The sequence below is a fragment of the Pinus tabuliformis genome, chromosome 5_2 (genome assembly GCF_031772625.1).
Source record: "Pinus tabuliformis cultivar Carrire ecotype Pingquan chromosome 5_2, CPIR1, whole genome shotgun sequence".
Classification (NCBI taxonomy): Eukaryota; Viridiplantae; Streptophyta; class Pinopsida; order Pinales; family Pinaceae; genus Pinus; species Pinus tabuliformis.
The window spans coordinates 862,743,505-862,760,357 of record NC_142306.1 but is presented as its reverse complement, the minus strand read 5'-3'; the positions used below and the strand labels follow the sequence as shown (position 1 = coordinate 862,760,357).

Genomic DNA, 16,853 nt, shown 5'->3' with positions numbered 1-16,853 from the left:
GTTTTAGGAAGTCCTTACTTGTATGATAGAAAAGATATTTTCTATAGAGTTGAGAACAAGTATCTACTTGTTAAAGATGGAATCGAATACTTTGTAAGAGATCATAAGCTCAAGAATAATTATACTCTCATAAACTCAGGGCAGATGAAAAGAATGATAAATTCATGCAAACAATTCTTACTGATGGTTGTAAAGGAAAAGAAACCTGATAAAACCAATGTATTTGAGGGCTATAATGCTAAACAACAAGCTGATTTAGAAAAGGTTGTTTCAGAGTATGATATCTTGTTTCAAGAACCTAAAGGTCTACCACCCAAAAAGGAAATAGTACATGATATTATTTTGCAGCAAGATGCTCCATTGCCTAACATTGGAATGTATAGGTTGTCTGCTTTAGAGAATGCTGAAATCAAGAAGCAGGTGCAGGAGTTTCTCGAGAAAGGGTTCATCAGGCCTAGCACATCACCATGTGGGTCACCAATCGTTTTGGTGAGAAAGAAAGATGGCTCGTGGAGAATGTGCATTGACTACCGAGCACTGAATAAGATAACAATAAAAAATTGTTATCCCCTTCCTCGCATAGATGATCTTTTAGATCAATTGAAGGAAGCTGTTTATTTCACCAAGCTAGACTTGCACAGTGGATACCATCAAGTCAGAGTGGCAAAACAAGATGCATGGAAGACTTCTTTCAAAACAAAGCAGGGATTGTATGAGTGGCTAGTTATGCCTTTTGGCTTAATAATGCTCCTGCTACTTTCATGAGATTAATGAATGATGTACTCAGACCTTTTCTTGATGATTTTGTTATTATGTATTTGGATGACATTCTGATTTTTAGTAAAATGTGGGAAGAACACTTAAAGCATGTTAATCAGACATTAGATGTTTTGAAAAGAGAAAAGCTTCATGTTAAACTCTCAAATGCGAATTTGGAAAAACATCTTTAAATTATTTGGGTCATATAGTAGGGGGTGGTGAATTGAAGATAGATCCCTCTAAAGTGGTAGTCATTGTGAACTGGCCTAAGCCCAGGTCTGCTACAGAAGTGAGAAGCTTCTTAGGGGCAGCACAGTATTGGAGGAAGTTCATTTCTAACTTTTCCTCAATCGCAACTCCCTTACATGCTTTAACAAGATTGAACAAGATGTTTCAGTGGGGAGGAAAACATCAAAAAGCCTTCGACACCTTGAAAGAAAAGATTAGTATAGCACTTGTGCTAGCACTGCCTAATCTGCAAAGACCATTTGAGATCCAAACAGATGCCAGTGACTATGCCATGGGAGCAGTGTTGACACAACACGGTAAACCGATATGTTATCATTCTGAGGCTTTTAATCCTGTAGTAGTTAACTATCCTACATATGATAAAGAATTGTATGCATTAGTTCAGAGTGTGAAAAAGGGGAAACATTACCTAATGGGCAAAGAGACAGTAATACATATTGATCATCAACCACTTCAATATCTACACTCCCAAACTAAGTTGCAACAATCAAGACACTATAGATGGATGGGTTTTCTACAACAGTTTCATTTAGTCATCAGATATAAAAAGGGCATACACAATAAAGTTGCATACATGTTATCTAGACCCATTATAAATGCATCTACTATACTTAAGCATAATTCTGTGCTACATGAAAGCTACATTGAACAATATGCTCAAGATATAGATTTTAAAGATGTATATGCAACTTTGAGTCAAGGCAAACAGGTAGAAGAATTGGGTTATCATGTAAAGGACCAACTCTTATACCACTGTGGTAAACTCTGCATTCCACAAACTGAGAGAATAAAGATAATTAGAGAAGCACACACTTCTATGATATTAGGTCACTTTGGGGTAAGTAAAACTGTTGCATAGCTGCAAATATTTTGTTATTGGCCCAAAATGAATGAGACAGTTTCTAGATATGTAAGAGGGTGTACTATGTGTGCTAAAAACAAGCCCACCAACAGAAAACTAGGTTTGTACACTCCATTACCAGTACCTTCTCACCCTTGGGAAAGTGTTTCCATGGATTTTGTTGGAGGACTGCCTAAATCTAGGAAAGGTCATGATTATATATATGTTGTTGTGGATAGGTTTAGAAAAATGTATATTTTGATACCTTGTAATAAACAGGTTACAGTTGAACAAACTGCAAAACTGTTCTTTGAACATGTATGGGTTCATTTTGGATTACCCACTTCCATTGTATCTGATCGAAACACCCGATTTGTGGGTAAGTTTTGGTCAAGTTTGTGGGAACTGATGGACACAAAACTAAAGAAAAGCACAACTTTTCATCCACAAACTAATGGCCAGACAGAAGTAGTTAACAAGACAGTGATCAGTTACTCAGAGAATATTGCAGTAAACATCTTAAACTTTTGGATGAACATTTGTGTTATGTGCATCATGCTTACAACAGAGCAAAACATTCTTCTACACAGAAATCTCCTTTTGAGACTTGTTTTGGTTTCACACCAAGGTCTCGTTTGGATTTTGTCTTTGGTAAATATACCATAGTTGAGGGACACAGTGATGTGGACAGGGCAACTAGGTTCATTAAACAAATCTAGGAGATCCACCGGGCAGTACAAGAATAGTTGGAAAAGAGCCAAGCCAAATACAAGGCTAGGCATGAAAACCATCAGATGGAGCATAGTTTCCAAGTTGGTGACAGAGTCTGGCTGTATATCAGCAAGGACAAGATGCAAGGTGAAGGTAAAAAGCTAAAGCCTATCAGGTATGGACCTTTCAAAATACCTGAGAAGATTGGTGAAAATGCTTTTTGCCTTGATCTATTAGCATACATGCACATTTACTCAGTTGTAAATGTAGATTGCTTGAGATTATTTGAACCCTCTCTAACTGAGGATCCCGAAGAGCAAAGTCAATTTCCTTCTATTGATGACCTGCTACCTGAATATCTTAATGAATTGCAGGAAGACACAGTTCTAGACAGGAAGGTGAGGACGACGCGCAAAGGAGATGTTGAGTACCTCAGAGTAGGGCTCAAGGGTTCAAAGCCGAGCAGTGCAAAGTGGATTGAGATTGGACAAGTGAGACAACAGTACCCTCACTTAGTTGATGCTTGAAAACCAACTTTTGGTGGTCCAAAATCTTTTTCAGTGGGAAGGCCGTGATCCGAATTGGATCCATGAAGAGTAATTAAAGTATCATGACTGTATCATATCAGGACAAAATTCGAATTCTAAGAGCATAGAGTGATAAGAAAAACCTCTAAACAGTGGTAGTTAGCAGCCAATGTGGAACAACGAGGGCCTCGGTCAAAGCGCACTGATCGAGGCCCATGGAGACTACGCAGGAGGTGAAAATAGCACATGGGAATCCTAGATCGGGAAAAGGTGGCAGTTTCTGATGCATGATCGCTGAGCAAAACCCCTTGAAATGGAAAGGCCCCAAGTTCTCGGTCGCATGGAAGCCGGGGAAATCATGGGAAAAAGCGCAAAAGGCTAAAGGCAGGACTCGCGCTCCAAAGCCGACGGTATTTAACGGGGTCACCCTTGGGCGGTAAGCCGATTTGGAGAAAAATGAGCGATTCCATTCAGAAAATGTTGAACAGTAACCTTTGAACAGAAAATCATGCAGAGAGATTTATGGTAAAATAATAGGAAATGATCTAGGCAATTGAATCTGAATCAATATATAAATCTTTCCGAATCAAGTCATCACACTAGCAGTTGCATGGAAGAGAAAAACTGTGTTTTTGGTGGCAACAATAGTGCCTTGACCTCAAAGCATAGTCTCAGAAAGGGAGAAAGGAGATCAGGGCCTGTTGTTGGCCTTTTTGAATCTTATTCCATCACTGCATTAACCTACTTTGAGCAACTGAAACAAAAACAACTATGCAAACTATCAAAAGCAACCTAATCTAAACAAACTAAAATGAATCTATGTAACATAAATTAACTCATGAACTGAAGAAAAAACATATAAGTACAAATCAAGAGGTGCTGGGTAGCTTGGTTTGGGCCCTAAACCAAGAGCTTCAGCCCTCTGAAATAGATTAGTGCTGGTTCAAAAACCATTTCATCTCCATTATAAAAAATAATAGTCACATTACATAAACTATTCTCAAAAAGGAACTCGAAAATAAGCTAAGCAAGTGCTGCACAAAAGTGTGAAAATTATACTAATGACTGGCTAACCTACTGAGGCTCTAAGCCCCCTTATTTATACAAATGGAGTCCTCCAATAATCCTCCTAAAATCAAGGAGCTCAGCTTCCCAGAACTAGAGATAAACAACAATCCTTCTTTACTTGCTCGACTGCCCCTTGGAATGTGGACCTTTGTGCTCCGAGTTGCTGATGGAGGATTTGAGGAAAGCGGTCATAAATGAAGGAGACACCCCCCTACAAATCCTCTTCCCTGTTTCTCTCAAGTATTTACTGCCATTTGCTCATAAATCCCTTGACTTTGTCCAAAATTGGCCCAAAAATCTGCATAAAGCACACATTAGACTACATGGAAAAATGACTAACCCAATCCACTCTATTAGCATAAATATATTAAAAAACATGCAATAAACTAATGAGAATGGTGGATTAAGTTGAATTAAGAGGAAAAATGAGCCCATATAATTACCCATTTCTGGGGCTCATCAACGGTAAAGCTTGAGAGGCTGGTATCAGTTTAGGGCTTAGTGATCTGGGATTGGATTGCGGAAAATCCTGAGAGACAAGGAGATAGAAAATTCATCAAGGATAGTGATGGATTCTAGATGGCATTCCAAGTTTGGTTCGGTTGTGACCGGAGCACTGATTTTGGTGTTATCACGGTTTGGTGAGAGTGGAGGTGGTTTAACCTCTGAATTCCCTTGGTTATTCTTGGATTGGTTATTCTATGAGATCCCACATTCATGCTTGGAATATGGCACGGGGTGAATGGATGAAAGAGAGATTTGGTTCAACCATGTCTATGGTCAGGTGGTATGTGGAAGTCCCGAACTTGGTCGGACTTGCCTATGATTAATAAAAGCTAAGTTCTCTTACTTTTGCACTGGTTTATATGTGGATTTAATGGCTATCATATATTTGATATTTATATGGTTTTATGTTGGTTATAAGCATCGATGAATGACTGGTTTATGTCATGGTTATTTCATGTATTTACTTGTAACTGTTGAATGAATGGATGCAAGACCTAATTGATGATGCACTAGTTCAATTGAGAAGGAGGTGATCCTTCTAGTTATGTTTCATAAATTCTATCAGTTCTTTATGCTCTGTCTTGTATCCTAGACCTATAGGTTGCATTGATGCCAAGTGTTTGATAGAATGGCAGTCCCGGTTGGGGATGATTAGGCCTAATCCTTAGGTTGATTTTGATTTATCAGCATTGTTATGATGTATTTAAATGATTCTAAAGGTTGTAACAAGTTTTGGGCAAAGGTAGGGATTCAAGGCTAGAAAAGTGGCTCAAATCTTGGGGTCATTGGAACAGGTCTGCTGAGAAAATTCCATAGTCGCTGGCACAAAGGCCTATGAGATTGAATTTGAGTTGCTGGTCACTGTCTTGCATATAGCATGAGAGAAAATTTGGGTTAAAAGGATTAAATCATTAGTGGGAGTTAGGGATAGGTTGTTTGAGTGGCAGACATGTCTCCTGAGGATTTAATTTGATGTGGATGGGTATGTTTGATGAGTTCCATCAATTCCATTTCCTTAAGGTCACCAAGGAGGTTCAATCCCTTATAGTAACCTCTCTCATCACATGTTTTCCCGACTGGTTGGCTGGTTGGGTGGACCTGGGAGGAGGGGGTGTTACAAATTTGTATCATAGCATGGTTGTGCTCTCCTTGGGTGAAGGCACTTGGTCATGCATGCATGTCAGTTTCATGTGTGTATCTTACACTTGCATTCCATGTGCTTGTTGCATTGCATCATGTTGATCATGATTATAGTAAGGATGTCATGGGGAACTTGATGTGATTTTGTGGGATGCATCATCAGAAGTATATAACTGGTTACATATGGTTACATGTTGATTTTATGTCCTTAATTACATCCTTGTATGTTAGGCTACATTCTTGTATGCTTTGGTTACATGGAGAATTCTTGTAGGTTGATTACAAGAATTGATCATTTATGCTTGACTACATGTGTTCATACGTACGTGTAGTTGATTAGGCATTTCTTATGAATGTTGATAGTTGCATGTGACAATGGGTGCAATGGAGTAATGGTTGTTGTCATGCATGAGGTCATAGCAAGCATTGTTGATATGGCCTTGCATTGATGACTGGACCTTAGCTAGAATGATGTTTATGCATTGATGCATTTATTTGATGTATGTCTATATGTTACTAGGGTTATATTATACATGTATCATGCTGATTTAATGATCTTGCAGACAAGGTATCCTCCCCGAATTATGCTAAGGTACATTGGTTATTGTGATTTGGTTTAGTTGACATAGTATGTCTTACATGAAAGAGATCAGATGGCTAGCAAGGTGGCATACTACATAGAATCTCCTTATGCATCAGATGGGTAGCATGGTGTGGGGCACTCTTCTGACTCGACAGACACATTAAGAAACATGAAGGAAGAAATAAGGAGTTTCAAATCAGACAATGAAAAAATCATGCAAGCACAAGAAACAAGCATAGGTGAATGCGATACTACTTCAGAGTTTGTCAGATTTGCAGTGACAGGGACCACTTCGGATCAGCCATGGACATGAGGGAAAAAATAATGGGGCATATGGAAGTAGGTGTCCTAGTAGACGTAGGTCGGATAGATCTGACAGAATAAGAGATGGCAGGTTGGACACTCCAAATAGGAGAGGAGATAGACACAGGTACTATTCCAGTTTTGGTTCTGATAGGCATCATTATCATCATCATTATCATCCTTACAAGAGGAGTGATAGGGGATACTTTCTAGATGAGTTTAAGAAGGCAAAGCCACCTTCCTTTGATGGAGAGATGAAGAAATCATAAGATGCATGATGAGTCTTGAAAATGTCATTCATTTCCATTACACTTTCACTATTATGTCCATTATATCACCTCCATTTCACTACTGTGTCACCACATTCATCCCACTTTCATTATCATTGGGCCACATTTATGTTTTTCCAATCTTTATTAATTCTAAGCCTTTTAAGTGAATTTGTGGTTAAAAATTAGAAAATAATGTGCATATGCTTATACCTAACAAGTGGGTTGAGATTGTTGACATGTGTAGGTTGAAAGGAGGCTTCTAGAAGACCCTTATGTGGCACTCTAAGGCCAAATTCGAATTTGAGTGGAAAGAATCATGGGATCATGAGGATATGTGTCACAACTCCTAATTATATTGTAACTCTAAGAAGAAATGTGTCTTATCAGTTCCTATTTTGATTAGGACTTTAGAGGTAGAGGGAGAGATTCATGGACTCTCATTAATGAAATGGCTTCTCATCTTTTTGTATAAATAGGAGATCTCTCTCTTTCATTTGTTAGCTTGCAAGTTCTTAAATCTTAGCTTGTTAGTTCTTAAGCTTGTTAGCTTGTGAAATGGCTTTGGAAAGCTTTGGAGAGCTTTGTTGTACTTTGTAATTTTGAAGAATTTGAATAAATCTTTGATGTTCTCAACATGGAAGGAGATGTGAAGTAGATGTCATGGAGCATATTAGAATGTAAGGTAGAGTAGATTTTATTTTGTAATTTTGCTTTGATTTCATTATGTCATTTGATTGCTTTCAAATTTGATAGATTAGATTTTCCATTCATGCAATTTTAATTCATGTAAGTGTGTTCAATCGGTTGATTGTAGATTAGTTTTTCTTTACATGTTTTTTTGCATCAAATAGTGACATGAGATATACCTCTCTGCTGACTTTGTTTTTTTTAGCTTTTCAATTTCAGTTATGCTTTGATTTCAGTCTTATTCATTTGCTTTGTTAGTTAGTTTAGATATCAGATTGCTCAAGTTATTGATGATTACCTCCAAAAGCCATAGCCTAGACTACCTGGCAAGGGATCAGACTGTGAATTGATGTGATTTGATTTTAGTTTTACTTTTTGCAATTAGATATCAGATTGTTCAAGTTATTGATGATTACCTCTGAAAGCCATAGCTTAGACTACCTGGCGAGGGATCAGATTATGAATTGATGTGATTTGATTTTAGTTTTAATTTTCTGCAATTAGGTATCGGATTGCTCAAGTTATTGATGATTACCTCCGAAAGCCATAGCTTAGACTAACTGGTGAGGGATCAGACTATGAATTGATGTGATTTGATTTTAGTTTTACTTTTCTACAATTAGATATCAGATTGCTCATGTTATTGATGATTATCTCCAAAAGCCATAGCGGGACTACTGGTGCGGGATCGAATTATGAATGTGTAATTTGATTTTAGTTTTACTTTTCTGCAATTAGATATTAAATTGCTCATATCATTGACGGTTACCTCCGAAAGCCATAGCGGGACTACTGGCGAGGGATTGAATTATGAATGTGTAATTTGATTTTAGTTTTACTTTTCTGCAATTAGATATTAAATTGCTCATATCATTGACGGTTACCTCTGAAAGCCATAGCAGGACTACTGGCGAGGGATCGAATTATGAATGTGTAATTTGATTTTAGTTTTACTTTCCTTGCAATTTTTGATTTCTTTGAGTGCAGTAGCTTAAATCACTTTTCTATATTTAGACAGCAGCAGAGATAATAGTTTCATGATCAGTAGTTCATTATTTACTTGTTTAAATAGTAGCACATTTTCCATTCTTGTTCAAGCATTACTGTCATCACTAGTATATTCTAAGACCTTCTGAAGTGTTAAGTTCTGGAAATCATTATAGAGGACATAATTGCCTTAAAATCTGTATCCATACTTGCCTTCTAGAGACTTAGGAATAGGATTTCCATTTGCATTAGACACTTTAGGAGATCAACAAGAACAAAACCCCAAAACAAAACAAAAACTATAAAACAACGAAGTAAGAAAAAGGTTAACTAAGCACATATGGTGCACCACACTTCATCAGTTTACGATACCCGGATTGATAATTTATGTAGAGAAATTTAAGACATTAAATTGACTAGACAATGCAGAAGCATGGTTGTTGGGTATAAAGAAATTCTTTAGATTGCATGATTATTCAGAAAACATGAAAGCAAAGATAGCCACTTTCAGTCTCAAATGTAAAGCGGATATTTGGTGGGAACACATGAATAATGTCAAAGTTATACATGAGGATGATTTGACTTGGCATGCATTTGAAAGGCTCTTCAAGAAGAAGTACTTATCTGAGAGATACTATGATGATAGAGCTAAGGAGTTTTATGAGTTGTAAATGGGTTCTATGACAAATGAGGAGTATACTAGCACATTGTTGGAGTTGTTGAGGTATGTGCCTTACCTCAGGGAGGATAAGGCTAAGGTTTAAAGATTCATCGATGGATTTCCAGTATCATATAGAGATTGGATTGATTTCAATGAGCCTAGATCGTTGGAGGAGGTCATCCAGAAGTTGAAGCATTGTTATGAGTAGTCGAAGCGTAAAGTTGAGCCTACACATGACTTGAAAATAAATGAGAAAGCTAAAGGAAAATGGCCACCAAAGAGAGGAAGACCTAAAGATGCAAGTCAGAAAGAAAATGTAGTTCCTTACAAGAGATTCAATACAACTGAGAAGGGACGTGGAGAGCAACAAGCTAGAGGTGGTGGTAGGGAACCATTGAAATGTTGGATATGTGGTAAGGATCAACGTAAGAGGGATTTTCCGTAGTATCAAAGTGGTGGTAGACCCTAGATTTATAGTGCTCAGGAGGTACATACAGTTGGTGATGTTGGTCATAGCATTCCTTGAATATATGCAGCCATGGAAAACAGGCAGACAAGTCGTCAAGCATCGATCCTTGAGATGGATGGTAAGCTTTGTGATCAAGTTGTTTCTATTTTGATTGATCTTGGATCTAGCTATAGTTATATTAATCCTAACTTGGTGGATAAGTGTGGCTTTAGAAAAGAAGTGCATGTAAAATCTTGGTTGCTACCATTGGCCATATGTACGAAGAAGAGATTTCACCATTGGGTGAGAGCTTGTGCATTTGACTTAAATGGTATGCCTACATCAACACATTTGAATGTATTGCCATTGGGTTTGTAAAGTATGATTTTGGGTATGAATTGGCTATATCTTCACAGGACTAAACTGGATTGCTTCGACAAGGCCATTGAGTGTGTGGATGATAGTGGGGAAAAGAGGACTTTGCAAGGAAAGAAGAAGCCTACATCAGTGAGGATGGTGACCTCTATGCAGTCTATGCGTAGTTGCAGAAAATTTTGTGCGATGTTTGCAGTACACATTTCTAGTGACAAGGGTAAGGAGGTTGAGGACACATATGTGTTAAGTAGGTACCCAATTTTACAATAGTTTCAGGATGTGTTTCCCGAGGAAATTACAGAGTTTCCACCTCACAGGGAGGTAGGCTTTTCTATTGAGTTGGTGCTGGGGGCAACTCCAACATCAAAATCACCTTACATGATGAGCACACTTGAGTTGGTTGAGATAAAGTTGTAGCTTAAGGAAATTTTGGACAAGGGGTACATTAGGCCAAGTGTATCGCCTTGGGGTGCACCGGTGTTGTTCAAGAAGAAGAAGGATGGTACTCTTAGATTGTACATTGACTACAGACAACTGAACAAGGTAGTGATCAAGAACAGGTACCATTTACCGAGTATTGATGATTTGTTTGACCAGTTGAAAGGACCAACATTGTTCTCTAAGATCGACTTGAGATCGGGATACCATCAAGTATGCATCAAGGAATAGGATATCTTCAAGACTGCATTCAGGACTAGGTATGGGCATTACAAGTTTTTTGTTGTTCCATGTTGTTTGAATAATGCTCTAAGTACGTTTATGTGTTTGATGAATAGTGTGTCGTGTCTTTATCTGGAAAATTTTGTTATTGTATTCATTGATGACATATTGGTATATTCTAAGAATGAGGAAGAACATGTCGAGCATTTAGTAGCAATGTTGAGATTGCTAAGAGAACATCAGTTGTATGCTAAACTTAGTAAGTGCAGCTTCTTTCAGACTAAGGTACATTACTTGGGTCATGTTTTATCCAAGGACAACATAGTAGTAGATCCAGAAAAGATAAGGGCCATCATGGAGTGGGAAGCTCCTAAGAATGTGGATGAGGTGAGATCATTTATGGGATTGACAGGTTACTACAGGAGGTTCATCAGGAACTTCTCATGCATTTCATATCCTATCACATCATTTTAGAGGAAAGGTAAGAAGTTCAAATGGACATAAGAATGTGAGGCTAGTTTTGAACAACCTAAGTAGTTGTTGACGCATGCACCAGTGCTAAATATTTCGGATCCGGACAAGGAGTTTTTAGTGTGTACAGATGCTTGCAAGAAAGGACTTGGTGTAGTTCTCATGCAACAGGGATAGGTAGTGTGCTATGAGTAATGGAAAATAAATGAGAATGAACAAAATTATCCAATGCATGATCTTGAGCTAGCATCGGTTATACATGCATTGAAGATGTGGAGGCACTATCTTCTTGGCAAGAAGTTTACATTGATGAGCGATCATAGTGGGTTGAGGTATCTTTTTGACCAGACGAATCTAAATGCTAGGCAAGCTAGATGGTTGGATACCCTTAGTGAGTTCAGCTTTGAGATCAGATACATCAAAGGGAAGGAGAACTAGGTTGCGATGCTCTTAGCAGGAAATCATAGGTAAACCATATAACAACTATGAGCTCTTATGGGACAGAGTTATAGGATGGGATCTTGTAGGCAGGACATTGGGATGAAAACTATATGGATATTATGTACATGTTACAACAAAGTACAGGTGCAGGTACATGTGTAGGTACAGGTGATCAGGATGCAGACTATCGTCTCACGACATATGGTTTTGTGAGATTTAGGGACATAATCTATGTGCCAAATTGTAGTGAGCTCAAGAAGCTTATCTTGAGAGAATTTCACGCCAAGCCATACTCGGGTCATCCAGGATATCAGAAGATGTTGACAGTGGTGAAGAAGTTATACTGTTGGCCAAATCTAAAGAAGGAAGTGGTATATTTTGTGGCTATATGTTTAGACTGTCAGTAGGTCAAGGCAGAATAATAGCGATTTCGGAATGGAAATGGGAGGCTATTTCCATGGATTTCATCACAAGTCTCCCGAGGATAGCGAGGCAACATGATTCTATTACGGTCATGGTTGACAGGTTGAGCAAGGTAGCTCACTTCATTCTGGTAAAGACTACATATTCATCTAGTGAGGTATCACATGTGTTCATCAGAGAGATAATGAGACTTCATGGTGTTCTGAAGAGGATTGTGTCAGACAGGGATGCGAAATTCACTTCCAAGTTTTCGAAGGACCTGTTTGCAGGCTTGGGCATAGAGTTGGCCTTTAGTACAACTTGTCATTTGCTGACAGATGGAAAGACAGAGAGGGTCAACAAGATCTTGGATTATATGTTGAGGATGCATATGATGCACCAACAAAGGAAATGGGAGGAGTATCTTCCATTGGTCGAGTTCGAAAAAAACAATGGTTATCAGAATTCATTGAGGATGAGTCCTTTCGAGGCATTGTATGGGTGAATTTGTAACACTGCCATCAGCTGGGGTGATCTAGTGAACATGTTACTTATTGGACTGGACATGTTGGCAGACATGGAGTAGGAAATATTATTCTTTTAATGGTAGATCTGTGCCAATTATTCCATGTTTTTCACTTTGGTTTAATATGTGAATTCTTATCTACAAGATCAACTATTTAGTCTAATAGTTTTATAGATTTGCTATTTATTCTCGATTTGATATTGTATTTGAACAAATTTCTAAGTAACTATTTACTTAGAAATTTACCTTCATAAATTATTTAATTGTCATTGAAATTGTGTGAACTTTTTCAAAGCTTTAATGACTCATCTTTCATTGTTTTAAATCTCCAAACAGATCATGCCTTGCAATAACAATATTAGCTGTTAGAACTTCTTCAACAGCTTGATATTCCTCATTAAAAGCATCTTAAATCCCCATTATATTTAATCTTTTAACTTGGTATTCAAGAGTTATCTCCTTGGTATCAAGTTAGAGTAGTTTGCTTTGTTTTTCTACATTAGTAAGTAGGTTTTCATTTAAATTTAAATTTAAATATAAATTTAATTATCATTTTAAGAAATCTACTTACGTAGGAGCAACCTCATTGGTGGTTTGGTCGATCCCTTGTGTCAACTTAAGGACTACTTTCTTGTATGTGCATTGCAAGAGAGAAAGTCTGTTTGACTCTTCTTGTTGATAAGTAATTAAAGTCATCACAAGTCAGTAGGGAGAGTGAGGTTAATTGAACCCATTTGAACTAGTCAAAATCACCATCCCAAACGGATAAGGGCTTAGTTGGGCCCTGACCAAGTGATATTCCTATTATTTATTTCCATCGTCTTTGGCCATAAATAGGGCCCATTGGCCATGAACATGACCTCAAACCATTACAAAAGACCCTTAGAAACGATCTTTATCCTTTGAGTGGAATATGAGTATTGTAATGAGGTATTTCTTATTAGATATTTTTCTTAAGGCATTCATCATGTTCAAGAAAAGAAAATAGGTCCTTGGGCCCTAGATAACCCTTTAGGGGTCAAGGGCTATAAACAACATCATAAATCGTAGGACATGTCCACTATAGGGGATCATTATACCTTGAGTAAGATATGGGTTGCATTATGATCTTTTGAGCATTAGGGATGGGTCTCGAGGCCTTAACCATGGTTGTGGAAATATGGGTACCGTAAATAGGTATTTATTATTTGAAATTAAATGAATATTCTTTGGCTAATGGGCAATAATCAATGCCTTGGACTACAACATGGATTCTCAAAAAGGGATGTTTTCCATATGAGGTAGATATAGGTGTCCTTAGGAATTTTTGTGTAATATGGATGGGTCTCAAGGCCTTAACCATTATTTGGGGAGTAAAATAAGGTCCTTAATCTGGAAATTAATCTTATAAGTGTTACAAGACATAAAATATTCCTTAAACCACCACAAATTCCCTATAGAAAGTACTTTTGTCCTTGAGTAAAAGATTGGTACCATGAGGAGGCTTTGAACCTAAGAAGGGAATCTTAGGCCTTTAGAAAAAAATGAACCTTATATGGCCCTAATACTTCAACTAGGCCTCAAGCCACCACATAAACCTAGATCATTGGGCTCTTGGTGGGATAAGGGAATCATTGAGAGATTTCGTATACTAGGCATTAATCTTGGGGTCTTGAACATGACCCATAAAGTAAAACAAAGGTAATAAAATATAAATCAATCATCTAAAGGAGATAGTACATCAATGATATGTTGAACCACACCTAAACCCTCTAAATCCAATGCTTGACATCAATATGGGAGATATTAATTTTTTTTTGACACAATGGATGGGTCTTAAAGTATTAACCATGGTAATGGGAAAAATTAAAGGGTCTTAAGATTTAAATGAATATTTTAAATCTCAAGAGAATCAAATGAGTCCTTTAATCACTCTAATGAGGGTATTTTTATCCTTTGATTATAATATAGGTTCTATTAGGGGGTTTCATACATTAAGGATGGGTCTTGGGTTCTTCATCATGGTAATGGGAGGTCAAAAAGAGCCTTAAGTCTTGTATAATATTTTAAGGACCTCGTCCATTAACTTGGAGTTCAAACACTAAATCTACCATTAAAAGAATAAGATTTGTATTGACAAATCTATAGCAATATGACATCTGCAAATAACCAGAGATATGAGGAATTCTTCTCTAACTGGATTGCTGAGCAGAAAATATAGGTCCGAGATCTCCAATCTGCTCTGGAAAGTGGAATGGATGACGAATATCTTCAGACCCAAGTTCTGAGAGTTTTAGTGCAGTATGAGAGATATTACAGTATGAGGTTCGGAGCAGCTGAGCGTAATGTTTTAGCCATGTTCTGCCCCACATGGAATAACCCTTTGGAGAATGCCTTCCTTTGGATGGGAGGTTGGAGAACCTCCATAATATTTCATTTGGCTTATGTTGAAATAGGACAACAATTAGAGTCAGAGTTGGCTGAGCTACTCAGAGGCATAAATTCCTCTACTTTGGTTGCTCTGTCCTCCAAACAGCTCTACCAGATAAACAAGTTGCAGTGCGAAACACTGTAGGAAGAGGATAAGCTGTCGGACAAAATGGCAGTTCTCCAGCGCAGCATGGCCGATGGACCTATGCTAAGTTTGGCGCAGGTTGCGTTTGGAGCTAGTAGCCTGGAGTCTGTGCTGGAAGGTAAAGTGCAGAAATTGTAGAAATTGCTTGTTAAGGCTGATAGCCTGCGTTTTGATACTATGAAACGCATGCTGGATATTCTCACTCCATGCCAGTCTGTTCAGATTTTGATCACAGTTGCACAACTTCATCTCTGTCTCCATAATAAGAATTATTAATTGCACTTAGAATGGATGGCTTTGATTAAATAATATTGTGTTACTTTTATCACAATTTTGTGTAGAGATGGGGTTTGAATATGTGCCTCCTTTCTGTGTTGGGTGCAATATGTGAATACCTTTATATATATTTAAAAATAAATATGGTTCACTTTGTTTTGGGATTTCCATGGTATGGTTTTCTTTTTGAGTATCTCCCAATATTTTTCAAGCATAGCCCACTGCATGAATCATTGTCATCGAGGTTATCAACATCAAATCACAGTTCACCATCGTCTGTTTACACTATGCATGCACATCAAGGATTGTTGACTAAACATATCACTTATTAACGAACAAATAAATATCAATATGCTAACCAAATTCATAAATGGTTTATCCAAGTATATTTTATTTTATGAGTTTTTATCAATCATAATTATGTGATTAATCTGAAAGGCATCTATAATCTTGATCAAATTAACATTTATTGATATTCAAGTTTAACTGTTTCAAATTTAAACCTGATATTAGAGTGTAAGTAACACATGACTTGAATGTTCTTGGTATGGAATTTTGTTAATTTGGCCTTATATTTTTTGGCAAAGGATATGTAGTTAGAGTTAATTTCATATTTTTCTCCAAAATATTTATAATGATAATAATAATGAAAATGATTAATATTTATTAATATTGAAAGTTATCATATTTTATGAAAATAAAGGATTATTTAGATTTTTTTATGGTTTTATTTTTGTATTTGAAAAATATTAAATAAAGTGTTCCAAAATCACCATAATTTTGTCCATAGGGTTTTGGATAGATAGTGATGAGATGCTATGTTAAGGCACTCCTTGATGTGAAGTCATAGGTTCAATTCTCCATTCCCATTGGGGTAATATATTGGACATGATGAAGATGTAGTCCTGCTAAGCTTACAAAAAAATTCACCATAATTTTGTTGAGTTAGAAAATTAGGTAAGTTGGTAGCATGAGAAATTTTTTAAAATTTAATTTAATTTGGGTATATACAAGACAATATAAGACAAAATACTTTATCCATCCATTTTTTTGTTAATTTATTTAGTTAATGTGAATTTATTTTTATTTTACTAATCTTGATTTCTTTCCTTACACTAATATAATTAAAGAGATAATTTAATCTTCTAAGTTTAATTTTTTTTATGGCCACTAACTCTTTATTATATTTTTGTTTCTCTTTGAATTTAAATGTAATAATATTTTTAATATCATCATTTTATAACGAGAGCTTGAGTGGGCCTAATGGTTAGAGCATGTGTTTCCTCCTAAGAGACCACATGTAGTGATTGGGGTGGGGTGGGACTAGCTCTGCGATCAATGAAAGGTAGGTAGTTATTGCGGTGGGATTGTGAACTATTTTATCGTTATTGGCAGTTTCATCTAA

The 16,853-nt window shown here is 37.0% G+C and overlaps 1 pseudogene; it reads left to right on the top strand.

The window, feature by feature from the left end:
- Positions 1 to 14,851: 14,851 nt before the first annotated feature.
- On the top strand, positions 14,852 to 15,448 carry LOC149162045 (protein DOG1-like 3; annotated as a pseudogene).
- Positions 15,449 to 16,853: the final 1,405 nt, after the last annotated feature.